General features: G+C 44.1%; 1 pseudogene; it reads right to left on the reverse strand.

The window, feature by feature from the left end:
• Positions 1–45: 45 nt before the first annotated feature.
• LOC137266167 (uncharacterized) lies at positions 46–17,729 on the reverse strand (annotated as a pseudogene).
• Positions 17,730–18,356: the final 627 nt, after the last annotated feature.

The following is an 18,356-nucleotide window of genomic DNA, read 5'->3' on the forward strand; positions in this document are numbered from 1 at the left end:
AACTGTATTAGTGTATAAGTTTCAATCCACGACTTACAGTCATTTTTACTCCACTTCATCATCATCAGGCACAAACACAACTCACCTTTTCAGACGGTCCACATTAGTCTGGATGCTGTTTCTCATCTGTTGCACATTGAAGGAAAACGGGGTCTGACTAATACCTTGGAACCCTTTTAGCTGCCTTCCACGAGTAACTATCCAAGGGTTACTTGTCTGCAGGACAGACAGTATCTCCTTGATGTCATGAGAAGATGATCTCTGTCTGTGACTTGTGTGATAGTCAGCAGATGTTGTCAAAGACACTACATTATCAGAAATGCTTTCAACAACTGGTGCAACTTTTGATATTTTGACAATGGACTTCTCTGTCTTGTTGGCACCAAGACCTTTTATCAGACCTTTTAACACCAGGACCTGATTTTCCTTTTGCATGTCTGCTGCCTTGTTATGGCCCTGTCTGCCAGTGGGATTTACAAATGATGCAGCACGTACTTTCATAGCCATGCGGGAGGACAGCATGATCTCAGTTTTGAGAATATAGTCAATACACTCGGACATGTACTTTGAAAGGCTTGAGTGTGAGTAGAAGAATGGTATCATGAACTTGAGAGTAATGTTGTTCAAGTACATGTTGCCTTCGGAGATAACATCTTGAAACACAAGTATGACAAAGTACCAGTTCATGAAGTTTACAACATAGTTGTGGAGATCATCTCCCATTGACACATCTTTGTTGATAAGAACTGGGGTTGTAAAACCTGGGAGAGGTACAGATACCCCATTCTCAACTTCAGTCGGAGTAGCAGTAAGCACAAAAATGTTTCCTGGAGCACCTACTCGGACTTGTATTTGGTTGTTAACCACTGGAAGAGTCAGCTTTGTCTTGGTCTGTTCCACTGTAACTGTCAAGTTGCTCTTGTCTGCTTCAGATTTCTAGGGGTACAAACAAAACTGGGTTGAAATGCTACATTGAGAATATTATGTACACATGAATAAAAAGGCCACTTCTTTAAGGAACAAACAAATGTAACAACAATAAAATTTATCGGAAGTGTTATCAGCAACTTTCTAGACCCTTCAAAAAGATTCTATTGAAATTCCAGTAGTTCCAAATGAAAATCATAACAGCAGTTCATTTCATTCACTAAACTAGTTATACATATTGTATGGTAAGCACATAATAAAACAAACCAAACCAAACCTTTTTCTGGTCCACTGGTGGAATGAACATATTATCCAAAAGTTGGTCCATGATTCTGTGGAACACTTCCTCCTTTTTCTTGTTGTGCCACAAATTCACCTTTGGTGGGATATATGGATGTTTCAAGTCATCGCTCAACTCCTTGAGCCCAAACATGTGCTTCGTCAGTTGAAGAAAGTATGATGTGCCCACAACATCTACAAACTGTTCATGTGCCTGGAAAACATACAGTTTAGCATTCAGGTTCATGCCTAATATGTAGTGATAATTAAGCAAATTGATAACCACCATATTGTGGGTGTAGAATACTGTATTATCAATCATAGTTTTCTCTTACAGCTGAAGCTTTTGTACCTACGGTCACTCTTTTGCCACTTTGCTAAATTCGACGGAAGAAATCAAAAAGAGACACAAGTACCTTAAACCGCACTTTCACTTTACCATCAACATTTGACCTTTGAATGACCAGTTTCAAATGTCCAAGCGTGCCCTTGTCAATTCCCTTGTCAAGCTTGAGAAACTTCCTGCATAATTTCTGCCAATAATTGCAAAGACATTTTCATATAGGTCATTATAACGTATGTTGTATCTGCTATTACACTTTTGTGTAAGTACAGACTTTTGTGTAAGTACAGACTCTAGTCCTTTTGTTTGACATCCCATCCTTGATTCAAACCCCACACCCTCAGAGTCAGGCATCTAATTGCTATCACACAAATTCAGCCAACAAAAGTAGTAGAATATGTACTTTAGTAGTATAGGGAATGATAGTCCGAAAACACTTTTCAAAAACCCCTCTAAAAAGCCTCATTTACTAAATGAGGCTTTGGTGGGACCATTAGCTCTTGCTATTATTGCCCCTACTACAAAGCCACGCCATCACGTTTACCGTGACTTGGCAGGCGGTAACACTGTGCCGTACGGTACGATCAATAATTCTTCTCTTACAAACCCCCTACCCGGCCCACCCCTCAAGTAGTACAAGTTAGGTTCGTCGGCTTTCATATCCACTTTATCTATGTTGTAAGTTTTGACTGACCATATAGGATCGGTGGCTCGCTTACGGCTATCGCCCTCGTGTTCCCCCGGCTGGTATAGATACCTAACTAAGGCCCTATCTGGTATCTGTTTATCCTTTCCACGCAATGGAGCAGACGGCTCTGCTAACACTGATTTTAGATTGATAGCGTCTGCCGGTTTCTTACCAGTGAGACGGGTGACTTCATGGTTGATTGCCGACACCACCTCGGGTAACCTCGCTACCCATTCAGTCGATCGTTTTCCAGTGGTTGTCATTTCCCTAGCATATTGATGGCCGAACAAGCGCTCAGCCAAAGTCTTATTAAATCTCTCAACTATGGCTTGGCTGCGATGGGCTCCGGCCGTGCCACGTCTGACCTTTGTATCGTGTTTGGCTAGCAGTTGTGAAACGGCACCCATGAACTCCCGTCCTGGATCAACTTGCAGCTCTGTTGGCCAAGTCAGCGGGCTGCGTTTGTATATGCGTTCTAATCCTTTGGCTACTTTGGCCGAATCTTTCGTGGTCAAGGGTTCGGCTTCCTTGTAACGACTGGCTACGTCCACTACGGTTAAGGCATACTTGTACCTCTTATCATGAGGTAGGAACAGTAGGTCTGCCTGGTGAATGCTATTAGGTATGTTAATTCCGAAACTCCTTCTAGGTACGTAGCGTGGCGCCGGCAAATAGATCTGCCACAGGGCTTGTTTTTCAAGCCACGCTTTGGCTTTCTCTGGTGATACTCGCGCCATTTTAGCTAGCTTATCTACTGCGCTAGCTCCTTTCCAATATCCACGCGGGCTGTAATAAATAGCCTCAAATTTTTTCATGTCCATACGCGTATGTGTTTATACCATCAATAGCTATCCAACGTTTCGTGTCCATAGGCGATAGGGATGTCTTGTTTATAGTCAGTCCGTATATCTTATGTCCATCACTTCTAAGCGTGTTCATCTTATGCCTAAAGGTACGGGTCTTGAACAGAGCCTCCTTGAATCTGGCGTGTTTGATGTGTTGTTTCACCACATACTTCTTAACCCCCTTAGCCTTCCGGATCTCACTATTGTCGGCTTTCAATATGGAGTACATCTTAGGTCTCAAACCTATGTACTCAGCTATTGGCGTGCCAGCACACTCGTCCTTCATCTTACCTAGGACCTTTTTATTTACCGTGCTGTGTATAGTATGGGTCTTAGGATAGTCGCTGGTGTCGTATAAATCGAGGTGTTTCCCCATGTCCTCGTACACGTCCTCGGTTCGAATCTCCATCAGCAGGGAATCCGTGTCAGTGTACAACACTTCGCACCTGTCGCCGTACTGTTTCTTGAGCTCGTTGTAGTAAAAGTCGTACATCAGGTGTTTGGATAAATCGAGGATACTCATCCCAACGTAAACAGGTCGGTTGAATTTTATGTGGCTTTTCTTCATGTGTATGGCAACTAGGTCGTCTGTGAATATTTTATTACGGTTGAATGCCGGACTGGCTATCAATTTCCTGAGCTTGTCTTCCTCACTAGATCTAACCAGTTTCACGGTTACGCGTTTCCTCAGGTTTTCCATAGTCTTACCAAACACCGAGTTGTTCATGAGCTTGTAGAGATTTTTCTCGAAATCACTGGTGGCTTTTTTTCGTAGGTCTGTGTTCATTCTGATGTAGGGCTCCATCCATGGGCTCTGGTCGAACATGAGCACCCTGTGTATTTTGGTCAGCCTCATACCCAACGACAGGTACAGCTGTAGGTTGCGATAGTGAACTATGTACTTGGTCTTATTCATTAAGTTAGGCACGAGTTTCTCAACGTCCGCCACACGACCACCTGACAAGTTATGTTGGTACTCAGACATCCAGTCTGTGTTAACCTTCATACGTTCGGGTGCAAGGGGATAGCTGTTGTGCGATGTGTGTAATGCCTTGGGATACTCTAAGTCAACTTCGAGGATATACCCTTTGTTCGAATCTGGTGCAATGCTCATAACATCAACGTTTGGTACCCATTCGAATCCTCCTGTAGGTAGATACTGGCTCATGGCCCAGCCGTACAGGTTATTTGCGTCGAGGTAGAGAATGTGATTGGTTGGTTTGTTAGGATCGTAACCTTTCACGTATTGATTATTTGCTTTCGCGTATCGTTTGGATGCCATGGAAATCCCACCTCGCAAGCCTTTCTCAATGAATAGGTGCATGTCATAATCTGTGAGCAATTCTAAATTAACTCCTGTCTTTTTAAGCAAGGCGTCCCACGACAGACCTGGGCTGGTGTAATACCATGCGGGGTCGAGTTTATACTGCTTGAAACATGTTTGCCGAAACGTCTCGAACACGTCGGCTAACAGCAGTACATCTGTCCTCAAGTACAGGTCGTGATAATCGCCAAGGTTCTTACAACCCAGTTTATTCCATACGTTAATCGCGTGCGAGTAATCGTCTCGTGAGACGGACGCTTCATTCAGCTTGCTATAAAAGCAGTCGATAGGAGGTAGTCTGGTCTCTGTGAACTTAGCCCAGCTATCCATGTACTCATATGGGTATACGCCCTTCCTCATGAGCAGGTGTCTAGTCTCGGCGTCTGTGTATCGATCTGTGATAGGGAAGGTATTGTTGGCCTTGACCAGACTGTCGAGTGACGACAGGAGGAATTGAAACGAGTCAATGAACCTAAGTCCGTTTAAGCTGAAGGAGATGTATCTCTCCATGTTGTTTGGGATGCACGATATATTACCATCGATTTTCGCGATGGCCTGCATGATCAAGTGAGAGTCGTATCCTCTCAAGTTGTGAAAGACAACGGGGATGTTTATTGTCTTAGGATTGATTTTAAGCTTGAGGTTGCACGCGTTGTGAGCGGCGCCTCTATACTTACCAGTTATGTGGCAGTGATCTCTCACCGAATCACCGTTAAGTGGCGAGTCGCACACGTGACAGTTAGTGCTACTGGCGTGAGCTAGCTTGTCGGCTCTGGTCATACGCATTGGAGCGATTTTATACAATGCATTCCTAATAATTTTTTCTTCCTCCTGCAAGCACTTTAGAAACCTTTCAGCCGCGTCAGGACCCCTATACACTACCGGAGCTTTCGTTTCCCCGTCACAACGGACGACAATGTATCCAAACGAACAGGCTTTATGCTCTTGTGTTTTGTGTGTGAAACTCCCACTAGTGGATGATTCCCCAACCACTAAGGCTTCGAAGTCGGCGTATATGATATAAGGCACAGACATTTGGTTCTTGTGATTGTCGAATTTTAGGATATTTTCACCTTCCTTAGGCATGTCGACTCGTATGGCCGTCTGCCCAACACCTTGGCAATCCTCCAGGTGGGATTCTAATAAATCGGCCCGACTGAAACAGTGTAGGCATCGTACACAAAAGTGTTTTTCCCCAACGTGTTTCGACTGGTCGTGCAACAACCGGCTGAGATGTTTTATCCACGTGTAGTGATACTTTTCACCTTTTTGAATCATGAATAAATTAATAACTTGACAATCCTTCACCGGGCTGACCCTGTGTACTATTGTTGTGTTACCTTCGTGCCCAAAGACATTTATAGCCAGATTATTCTGTTTTTCTACTTTAGTGATCTGGGATATTGGGGTGGGTTCATCTATACCATCCCAGTTGAGCCCATCGTCCTGTGGATAATTAGAAGGCCTGTTCGGATTAGTGGCAGCTGGAAATAAGGCTGACCTGATAGATAACCTCAGGCAATCGTTTCCTCTATTCTTAACGTTTACTATGGCTTGTTTGTTCTTATAGTAGGGAGGCAAGGCTAGGTATGACCCACCTCTGAACGGCACGTATTTAGCTATGTCTAGATAGACGTTATCGATTTTATCTACAGCCCACCCGGACCCCATGTGCGTGTAGCGTTCTAGGTATTCTCGTATCTGCTGAAAACTTGTATCGATTGATGCGTCAATGGTCTCTGCATGTGTGACGACCTCTTGTTGGCCTCGGAAGTAAGGTTGAAAATACTCAGTGACCCCTGTGGTGCCCTCCTTATCGAGCGACATTTTCACTGTGATCTGAAACTTGATACTTCCTAGGTTATTTAGTTCCTGGTTGACCTTATCAGCTATCAGAGGCTTGATATCTGTAATGTCTATGTTTCTATCAACACGCATGCGCCAACCTCTCAAATAATTACCTACGGCGTGCTCAGTGCGCACGAACTGTAGGTCAATAGCTCTATTCTGTCGTAATAATTCTAAAAGCTGTGGTTTTCTCATACGAGAATACCCGCCTAAACCCAAATCGTGTGCCTCGGCTTTCAGTTGTTTTACAGTTGGACGTGCTACTGGGGCATGTGATAACAATGTGGTTAACCCGGCTTTCCCCAGTTTTGAATAACCCGTGTATCCAAGCTGTTTCGCTTGAGCTTTTAACTGTTTTACCGTAGGAGGGACTTCTAAACCTAGTAATCTCAACAATGCTGGCTTCCGCATTCTAGAATACCCGATAACACCTCTCTGCTTTGCGGCCCGCTTGAGCTCGCGCACAGTAGCCATAGTGTTTACACCTAAGAGAATCAATGTCTAATTGGTCGGCAGTAACTCTTAAAAAATATTTTCTGGTGGCCGGGTACAATTCTAGACATTCTGTCAAATCGTCCCACGTACCTGGTAAAATATATAGTGTGGCTGTTTCAATCCAGTACTCGCCTTGGGTATAGTATTCCTTGTATTCACTTATACTCGAAAAACGTTCTATATGGTATTGAGACGCGATATCCCGCTCCCATTCGAAGGGGTGAGTATACTTAACACCCTCTTTAATCCATACCACGTCCACTATTATCTTAAATCTGAAGCTTCCCCATAAGGCCAGTTCATATTTGAATATGTTTTCCATAGACATAGCTATACGTAGGTGTGTATAATCTCTAATTGGTTCACAGTAACTCTTAAGTGGCTATCTTGAGCAGTCGCCTACGTTCTTTTATGTAGCCTTTTTTATTCTCGTATATGAGTTGATGTCTGACTACGTTCGCTCCGTGAGCTTTACATAAACAGTAGTGTCCTTTAACCCCGATACCACACACAGAACACGTGTAGTTAGGACTTCCCATATGGAAACAACAGAACCCCTGATTCCTGCATTTCCTACCACAGGCCTCGGTCTTCCCCATAAGTATATATTCGCATCGGTATGGAGCGGGTCTCATGTTTACTTATATAGGTATTTTAGTTTAATTGCTTAGCAACCAACGCAGTAGCTGCTATACCCAACACTATGAAGCCCAGTTCACGATTCATTTGCCCCTTGGATGGTGTGTAGTACTGAGCGAGTGTGGGTTTATTGAGCGGTTCCAATTGTTTACCAGTTAGTAGATAGTATTCTTTCATTGCTTCATCAACATCGTTGAATGTTTGAACGGCATGGTTTTCACGCGTGAGTTGTTCGTTAATAAAATCGATCCTCTGGAGGCGTTTTTTAGCGTACTCGGCCTGTGCTCTTTGTAATTTCTCAGTAGCGAGATCGTGTCGCTTCCTTTCTTCCTGTATTTCAGCCGCGTGATCATCTCGTAGTTTCGAGAAGAGGAAATTACTCCCGGAAAATGCCAGGGCATTCACTAACGCCCCACCGACCATCATAGCTATCGTGGCCATCCCTATATTTATTTCATTATATTATCAGGTATTATTCCTTGTTTTACTAGGATGTCTTTTGTGGCCATCGCCATACCAAGGTTCATTATGAGCATACCCATATCCTGCAGGTTGAAATCTAGCTTAATAGTTGGTTGTTTAAGCACCATTTTAGTCAACCGAGCGTACCCTACAGCTAGACTGGCGACCACTGTGGCGTGGTATGCGTCGTTGACGAACGTTTTCCCCTCAGACATTATGTATATGATATAAAATATTTTAAATTATAACATGATATGCGGGTCAACAGTGGGGCCTGCCGGCGGCTTGGGGGTTACCTCACTGTTGGGTGGTGGCTCACTGTGGGAGGCGTATAACCATGTTATAACCACGGCAGCAGTTACGCCTACAGCCAACAACAGTCGGGTTGGGTTGGTCACTTTATGTTGGTTACACCACCGTTTTTTCCCGGCAGCTACTCTCTTAGGATTCTTCTGCCTGGTTACTGTTGGGGGTACCACCACTGGGGTCTCCACCGTCACTGGTTCCGTCACCTCGGGACTCACTGTTGGGGGTACCTCCACTGGGGTTTCCTGTGCAGCATCCATCTATACTATTATTATTATTCTTTCTCTCAAATTGACAATGTTTTGCCGTGATAATCGCCGCCGTCACTGGAGCCAACAACATACCATATTTGTGGTACAACCCGCAGCTGATAGAGCTCACGGCGTGTTCGATAAAAGGGTCTTTCTCGAGGTCCTCCCATAGGTAAAGTCGGCGCTCTGGTGGAATGGGAAGGAATTGTGATACAATACCGGTGTATATCTGGGTCATAGCCGATCCTATTGTCTTTGTCATTTCTGCTCCGAGCCGGGACTCGTATCTAGCGTACAGCTTATCGATTTCTTCGGCTGACATTTTGTGAATTTTATCCGGGGTGTAGTCTCCAAAGTAATGTTTGGCTTTGCCGCCAACAGCCAACGCCACCAGTTTCTCTCGCTTGTCATCAGTGGGGCCTGCGGGCGACAATTGTTCGAGCAATTCCTCACACTCCATCTTATAATATAACAAGTAAGATTTAGTTTTAACTATATAATACCCGATACAAACAAAACACAGAGAAATGAAGGTTAAGTTGCACACGACAAATACTTCAAATATCATAGCTATATACTTAACTTTGCTTAGCTTTAGCTTAGCTTTGCTTAGCTTTTACTTAGCTTTGCTTAGCAAACTATATATGCTACTGGTTGGTCGGTCTTTAGCACGAGCTTAGCGTGTTTAGTTTCAGCGAGCTGTTTCTTCACCCGTTCCCGTTCTAATTTACTCATCACATCGTTCTCTCTCAAACACTCCTCAAACGAATCCCTGTCCTTACAGTGAAATAAGGCCACCCATCGCGTCTGCTCCCTGAGGTCTTTCAACACCGAGTTGAACTTCTGCGTTAGCACCCAGACGCTGTGATTTGCATGCCGGCCGGAGAAGGCCAGGTACGATAGCATGTCTCTCTTTTTTGTTATCTCGCGATTAGCGCTGCAGTCGTCCAGTATAAACAGCGTCGGTTCCCCTTTAAATTTCTCGTGAAGAGCTTTCAACCAGTCCTGCAGGCGTGTTCCAGGGTCGATTTTGTGTACGTCCGGGTCCGTCATCACCCAAGGTCGCGCGTACGTTTTATTCATGCTCAGAGTAGGGCACATGATAACGATGTTATCGAACACATCCTTGTAGTAACCCTCCAACATATCCAACACGAAAACGGTCTTCCCACAGCCAGTCTGCCCGCATATGATAGCGCAGTGTGGGTCAGTGGGTAGTGGGGGGTACCCCCCATCAGTAGATGGCTTGCACGAATCTCCCATTGTCTATATTAAGTTGCGCGTCCATAATTACGTACAGATATAATTTCAACTTACCAGCGGTTTGAGCCTTCTTAGTAATCTGGATGGTTATCCCTTCGCTGCCGTTATCTATACGGCGTCCGCTACCGTGCAGTTTATCATCATCCGTGGATCGCATGTCCAACCATAGGGCGTACTTGGTGGTCAGGTATTCACCGATCTGCACGGAGCCGAGGTCCAGGTCCTTTGTTATGTAATCCCCCACTGGTAGCTTTTTTATCTCATCCCACTGCTGGTGTGGCCTCATACCATGACTGAACAGCTGGTTGGGCACGCCCTCGATGGTCACTTCCACCTTTTCAATCTCGGGGTTGAAAAACTTCTCGCTGTCCCTCCGGAATGGATCGTAATCCTCCACGGGGACGACCAGGATACCTTTCATCGATCGCGCCGGCACGTTAAGGTTGATATTCCACACAGTGTCGCTCTTATCTCGCACGACTGATCTATGTCTCAGTACGCGATCGTACAGGATAGCCATCTTCCCAGAGTACTGGCTTCGAACCTGCCTGGCCAGCTCCGGGCTAGTGACCATGTCGAACTCCAGAGAGATGTTGTCTATGGCATAACTGGCCTCATCACCGTTCGGCGTACGCACTACTTTGCTATAGTCGTTAAACGTGAGCTCGTATTCGAGCCTATCACCCAGCGCGGCCTGGTAAAACGGCGCGTGTCCCGTGAGCAACTCGAAGTCGAGCGGCACGCAGAATCGATTCCCGTATGCTAGAGCGATAGCCTTTTCACCGTCCGATAGCTTGTCTTGCTGGTCTTGCGTGAAGACGTATCCTATGCGCGCCCGGGTTGATTTGCTGATACCCTGGTACACATCATTGACTCGTTCTCTCTCGCTTTTCCAGAGATCCTTGTAGCAGTGAAACACGTCGCTGTCGTCGATGCTCAGTACCTCGTTACCGCTGATCTTGACGGTCGTTTTCTTGATGATAGCTCGACCCACGTTCCGCACTAACTCGCGTTTGTCGTTGTCGGAGGTCAACGTGATATTGAACGCCAGTCGAACAGTGCCTGGTACAATGAGGTCATTCTCACCAAGGTTTGGAAATCTAACCAGCAGAGTTTGGTTCTGGTCTATCTTGCTGGGATTGTTGGTGATGGTCACCGACTGTCGCACGGCTCTGGCACCTAATGGCTCTCTCAATTTTCTGAAAGGATCTAATTTTCTACCGTACATTGTTATATAAATGAAATATATTTTTAATACTAATGGATGAAGACATACCTATGGATGATATGCGGGGCGATAGTGCCCAGGCATATGATGAGCAGGAGACCTCATTTACTAGTTTGCCATTGAGCCAACAACTTTTAGAAACAACGGTAAATGATTATTACGAAAGTTTAAAAAGCGATAAAAACTACGTTGAACCCCAGGGTCGATACCATAAGGATTTTTTTATTGATACAAAGGGTGTTCTACGTCTTAAGTCTGCCCCAAAGGTTGACCTCTTTAACAAGATCACTAAAAAACCACTGGCCTTGTCAACTCTAGCCAGCCGCAATGGTGGTGCTAAATTTATCATTGAACATCTAAACATGCGTGATTACGTTGGCACAATACCTAAGACCGTTAAAGAAGATCTGCAAGCTACCAGATCCCACCTCACCACTATAGATGAAATGACGCCAGAGCGTGCTACAGAAGCCTCGGACAGCATAGAAAAACTGTTGAGCACCTACTGGGACAAACCGTTACCGGGGTTTGATTTTCCGGTAAGGGAACTGTACGGCTTAGACGAAGCCGTGAAACGCGTGCGTGGAGAACTCGTGAACAACATGGGGAAACTGAACGAAATCGACGAGCACATCGCTAGGGAAAAAACCAAACTCACCGAAACTGACGACGATGATATGAAGAATCGTATCAATGAACGACTACGCGATTTAGAAGACGAGAGACGTACACGATTGGAAGCCGCTTCCTCGAATCGTGAACATCTTCGATCCCAGATCAGTCGCATTCGGGAAACAATCGATAGAATACTGAACGAAGATACAACTTTAGCCAACAGGATTCGGATATTATTCCGGGAGCAAGGGATCACCATCGCCAGCATTCTGACTGCATTGGGTTTAATCATATCAACCCTGGTGGTGTCACTGGTGGGGGGTGCCCCCACACCCCCAAGTGCCGGCGGCGGAACTCCAAGTGGCGGTGGTGGTGTTAAAGACTGGATCAAAAAACTCGGGGAAGGCCTAGCTAAACTGGCTGGTAAAGCCGCCGAAGCCCTTCCCGGCATCCTGGGTAGCATCGTCTCGTGGTTGTTGAGCGCTCTGTCTAAAACTGCTATGTGGCTAAGTCAAAACCTGTGGGCAGCCATCGTCGCCGTGGCGGGTCTGGTGTACGTAGCGGCTAAGAAATCTTTAACCAAATAAGTCCCAAAGTTACCCCGCCAACCACTAAGGCTGTTTTATTATCAATATGCTGCTGAGCCTGAATATGAGAGTGTGTGGGGGGTACCTCCACATGAACTTTAGGCTCCGGAGGTGGCGCCACTATACCCTTTTCACGTGGTGGGATGTGTGGGATATATGGGGTGTTAATATCGGGGTTGATACCCAACTTTTGGTCCGCCGTGGCTATGACTATTTTGTTGTTATAACCCACCACTTTTTTTATTCTAAGTTGCATATCACTCGGGGCCATGTACAACCCCACGCCGAACACGTAGTCGACTTTCGATCTGGTGTATTCTAACACGTTTTGGTAGCGTTCGATAGCCCGCGGGAGATCAACTGGAGAATTGATAGCATCCTCAACGTTGGAAACGAATTGTGTCTGAGCGTCGTAAGCAGTTCCCTTACCGATGATGTTGGAACGCGTCATCGACTGCGCACCCAACAGCGCCCACACGTACGTTCGAATCGAGTCGTTCAACCTAACTACCCCTGCACGAGTGAATCCTTTCGACGTGTCCAGCATGAACATTTTCCACCCGTCTGTGGTTGACTGCTCCACTTTCTGGATTGTGAAACCAACACCACCTTTTTTAAAGTCCATACGATCATCCCTCCATTCATTACTCAACAAAGCAAAGTCCTGCCTAAGTATACCTAGTGTCAGTAAATCATCACTGGCATCTTTCACTGGTTTTGGTCCAGATTTGTTAGGTTTAGGAACAAGATCAGCTAATGCATGGGAAAAACGTTCCGTACTAAACATTTTTCGTTGCATAAATTTTATTAGTATATGTTTGTCAAATGCCTTTGGCGAGAGCCCATGAGCGTAAGGAATACCCAACCCGTGGTTCAGCCCCGGCAAACGCCAATCCGTCTTCGGGTCTATTTCGAATTCGTTGCAAATACGTTCGTAGACCCGTCTATCGTACGGGTTGTTTGTTGCGTCCCACGCTTTGTCCTGTGGGAGGGGGGCGCTGATCTCTTTAAGGATACGTCTGACCTGGTAGTACACGTGGAACTTGAACACAGACTGACTCAGCGGCCCACGCCGAGTGTCGGTCAATGTCACACCACACCCCGTTGTAGCGCACCACACGGCAAAGTTGAATTGGTTCTGCCAGAACTGCATAGGGTTGTTGAACCAAGCGTGGACTGCCTCAATGTTAGTCACCGAAAGCTTATACTTATCAGGCATATCTATAAACTTGGCATTGAAATACAACCCAGGAGCAACCACGATCTTCATGGTGGAGAAATCTACGTCCAGTTTAGGGTACAACACACCAGGGGAATACATTTTAAAACTATTATATAATAAATATATATGTAATATGTACATAACACTTCCTGGAATAACGAGCGGTGAGGCCGTTCAGCTGACGCACGCGATCGATAACACGTCAGGTCAACTCGAAGTCGCACTCTGCGATATCACCTACCTACCGCAATGGACTAACATCAATATCAGCAACAATAAGCTGTTCGTCAGTGGAACTCGCAGCCAGATAACTGACGGCTACTACAGCGTGTGCTCTCTAAACGACGAGGTCTTCAAACCCCTGGGAGCCGAACTCAAGATGAACGACTCAAACGGCACAGTGGTGTTAATCAACAACGGAAGAACCTCCTTGAGGCTCGGCCGACCATTAGCGAGGATACTCGGTATGTCTCCTGACGAGATAAAACCAACAACAACCGTCACAGGCACGAAGTTACCCGACCTAGTACCGTACCGAGAGCTGTACATTCATCTCAGTCAGGTGAGCACAACGTATAACATTCAAGGAGGTCACCCTTCCACTATATTGAGAGCAGTGCCGGTGAAAACTGAGAAATTCAACGACGGTAGAACCGAGTCATTTTCACCACGGCAGTATAAGAGATTAACCCAGGGCAACATACCTGAGCTGACAATATCGGTGTTAGATATAAATCATAATCCTGTAAATATAGGATACCTCAGCTTAACGCTTCACGTAACATGACCAGCGCACAAGGACCCGGAGTGAAAAAATGCGTCAATATCGGGATCTCCGACCTCGGAGACACACGCGGTTTCGACGCTCCCGGAGTAGATGGTAAATCGTATGCCTTGCAACTGAAAAACAACATTTACAAACGCGTTGAAATCCCCTCCGGTGGAACCCTAAGTGATATGATAGATACCACAAGAGCAACAGTAAACACTAAGTACTCCCTTGTCAACACCGGTGATAATAGTTGGGTAATATACCCATCGTTCGGAGGTAAACTGTTCGACTTAGACGATGTTGAGAGCACTACCGTCGTCAAAAACAAACCATATATGCTCGTCTTCACCGAAGATGACAAGTGGGTGTTGTTACCCGATAACAAATGGTTTCTCAATATTAGACTCGTCTCCCCTTACGTGTTCACGGATAACAAAGACAACCACCTAAACAAAGTCGTGAACAATGGAACCCTGCTCGTGGCTTACGTCCCAACTCAGAGACGTAGCATAGTCGTCAGCCCAGTCAACACTATAGCAGCCCACATGCTATCGAGTAAACCAGCCATACAAAACGTGAAATTGCAGTTGGTGTCTGAATTCGAAGGCGTGGTCAAGATACTAGAGAGTCTACCGGCAAACTCAACACTATTCATCAAAGTCTACCTAGGGGAACCATCGGTGAATGATGTCGAGATCGTGAAGGGGATCAAACTCGGGTGGGTGAAACGGCACCAGTATCAAGTTTGCAACGTTTACGTGCGGGTGGGTGTCGACTCCAAGACCAGTCTGCAGGGGGTCAACGTGATCGTGGAAAATAAGATATCACTAATCAATATCTTCCTGCCTGACAACATACACTTCATGGGTATTAAGTTAACCCCTGAATTATTATCAGAAAACCAGTTGGAAATTATATCATAATAGTATAATAATGACCAGTCATCATCCCAACACTACACTTAACGACCTGGGAGATACGGATGGATTCGATCAGCCTGGTGAGGAAGATGAATTATACATCCTACACTTCAAAGACAACGTGTACAGACCGGTGCCGTTACCAGATTTTACAAAACCTAAATGGCTGATCAACTTAACACCCACCTCACCTTATATCACAATAGACGAAAATAATTGGATCACTAAGATTAGGAACAACGGTATCTGGGCTGGGGATTTCATTCCGGAGAGGGGATTAGGACCCAGACTATCTGATGGTTACGACAAAAATGGGTTATCAACTTACTTCGAAAATAAATTAACATTTAGTAACCCTGAAATAATAACCCCCCCTTTCACACTCATCATAGAAGTCTTCTTTACGGATTCATTCGATGAAGACCCCCCAATAGTACACCAAATTTTACCCGGGGTGTCAATACGCTGGTCTTACAGAGACCAATATTGTCGTATTGTTATACAACAGGATACCACGGGTCCTATAAACCACTTAATAAGCCCCAGTGGGGTTTTTATTAGAATAGGATATTTTATTAGCCTCTCACCTATTACCCTGACTAGTAGTCTAGAACTTATAGGCTTCAAATACATTGATAGATTTTTAACTGAACCCCAATTAAAATATCTTTCAAAATATATATTATAGGATGGGTCTGTACCCAGTCGTAGAGGAAGTAGCTAAGACGTTAGAAACCGTAGATGGATTCCGCTTGAGGCAGTTATGTGATGTAAAACGTCAACTAGAACAAGACCGTGACACGCGGAAAGCACTATGTAAAAAATACAATAGAGCTTTCAATATCGTGGACGGGGCTGACACTACCCTTATGACAACCAGCATGGGACTAGGGGCGGCAGGAGTTGTGTTGTTAACCACCATCGTGGCTGCACCTATAGTTCTAGGTTTTGAAATAGCAGCTTAAGTTGGTATCACGCAGACTGCATCGTAAGGCATTGAAACACGATGAGATCAGGGTTCTGGCCGAAGCAAAGCTGAACACAGTTAGTGAGCGTATTTCCACGGCACTCTCTGACAGTAAGATCTCAGAAGAGGAGTTTCGTTCAATCCTCTCTGAACTCAAAAAATATAACGGAATGAAACAAGATATTCGATCCAAGTCTCGTAAGTCTGCTATCAGCGAGGACGAGAAAAAAAAGTACATAGAACAGGGGATACAAAAAGCCCAGCAAGCCTTTATTATGAACACCAAAGAGATCGTAGGCGGTTCACGTTAAACTGTTTCATCGATATAAACATAACATAGCCGTAAGCGAGCCACCGATCCTATATGGTCGGTCAAAACTTACAACAAATTATTGATCGTACCGTACGGCACAGTGTTACCACCTGCCAAGTCACGGTAAACGTGATGGTGTGGCTTTGTAGTAGGGGCAATAATAGCAAGAGCTAATGGTCCCACCAAAGCCTCATTTAGTAAATGAGGCTTTTTAGAGGGGTTTTTGAAAAGTGTTTTCGGACTATCATTCCCTATACTACTACTTTACTAAGAAAGAGTAATCCCGAATATATGATATATTTCATCAATTTCAATATGTGCATTCATACTAGTCATTGAAATGTTATGGACTGATACATACCAGGCAATTACACTCATTTGGCATAGTCAACATTGCTTGAGAGGTTAATTTTGAAGTTAAGCTATTTGTCTATGTGTCAGCAGAACAAATATATTCAAGAACCTGATAGGTTCGGTTAAACTCACAAGTGTTTGGATGTTTCATTCCATGTCATTCCCGCTAACCCTCATATGCTTTGTCTACGTAAGAATAAGGGCAACATATTTGTGATAGTATCATCTCTACCTCAAGGAAATCTTGAAGAGTGTGGAACATTTCCACAATGACTGGTTCCAACTGATCAAATCTTGACTGCACAGTGTGTGTCCCTTCCCTCAAGGCTTTTGCTCCTTGGAGTCTTACTCTTGTCAGTTGGTCCCCACCCACCGGAACTTGTAATGTTTCAAGCTCTGAGCCTAAAATGAAGTATTAATTGATTAAATACATATGAAAGGAAAATCAAATCATGCAACAACTACAAACTGCTGTGTGTAAATTTATGAAAATGAATACAAAATGTAGGTAATATGTAATATATGAAATGACAATCATTTACATAATCTCAAAAATTCCATTGTTCTGTATATGTATAGATGCCATGATTGAACAGAATCTTGTAGGAACAATGAAACATTTACCTCTTCCTGCTTTGGCATACCAGTGGTTGATGTGCTTGACGTAAGCATCCATTATGTCAATACAGTCAGAGTATGATGCCTCATTTTTTAATATGATTGGCAACAAGTGAATTGATGAAGCCTTTGACATCTCTACTTGTCTAGCATGTGAAACATGGGTTGGAATGAGACTTTTCATCCAGCTGAATGCATCTACATGCTCTACTAATTTCCTTGCCAGCAAGACCTTTACATACTCTTTAAACTTTCTGATTTCTTCACATGTAGGCAGGAAGTCATCTGCACCCACTGATTCCACCTCTTTCTGAGGAGCTTTGTTCGACAATTGCGAAACATCAATCCTGTCCGCAACAAAGTCAGAAGCAAAGAAATGGTAGTCCTTACTCTTGTTTGTCATTCGAACATCATTTGTAGTTACTCTCAAATCTAGATTGTCACCATTTAGCTTCCCATCCAAACCTGTACAAACAAATTACAAATCAGTTTATAACACAATTCTTCTTCAAGCAAATTTGAACTTCTGATTCATGATGACAATTCTATGCTATAACGTATGACATTACAGATATTGATAGCAGTTTATACACAAATTGTGACTGAGAACTGAGAGAAGCTGAAATATTTGTGATAACATTTAGGAACTTACTTTGAACAATATACATTCCAAAGAGGTGAAGAGAACTGTATTAAAAAAGTAAGCACATTTATTTTAACAAGAATCACATTATGCAGAATACAGCTATATACGTACACAAATATAAATAATAAAAATTTCACATTATTTCAGTAAACATTTGATTACCATATATATGTCAATTAGGGTTTTAAAGAAATCACTTACTTTATATGTCTGGATACCATCTTCTCTTTAGTGGTCAAATATGCTTAAATTCAAACAAAGAACAGGAAACACATGAACGGGTAACAAATACTGTAAACATATGAAATCTATGGTGGTGTACAGTATGTTGCTTAATAAAAGACCTAATAAACTTTGATGACTTCATCTCCAATTAACATAATCAAGCTTACGTAACGGCTAAAATGTACATGTAGCATATTTTGGTGAATTTACATGGTAATA

This window comes from Haliotis asinina, chromosome 15 (assembly GCF_037392515.1).
Source record: "Haliotis asinina isolate JCU_RB_2024 chromosome 15, JCU_Hal_asi_v2, whole genome shotgun sequence".
Taxonomy (NCBI): domain Eukaryota; kingdom Metazoa; phylum Mollusca; class Gastropoda; order Lepetellida; family Haliotidae; genus Haliotis; species Haliotis asinina.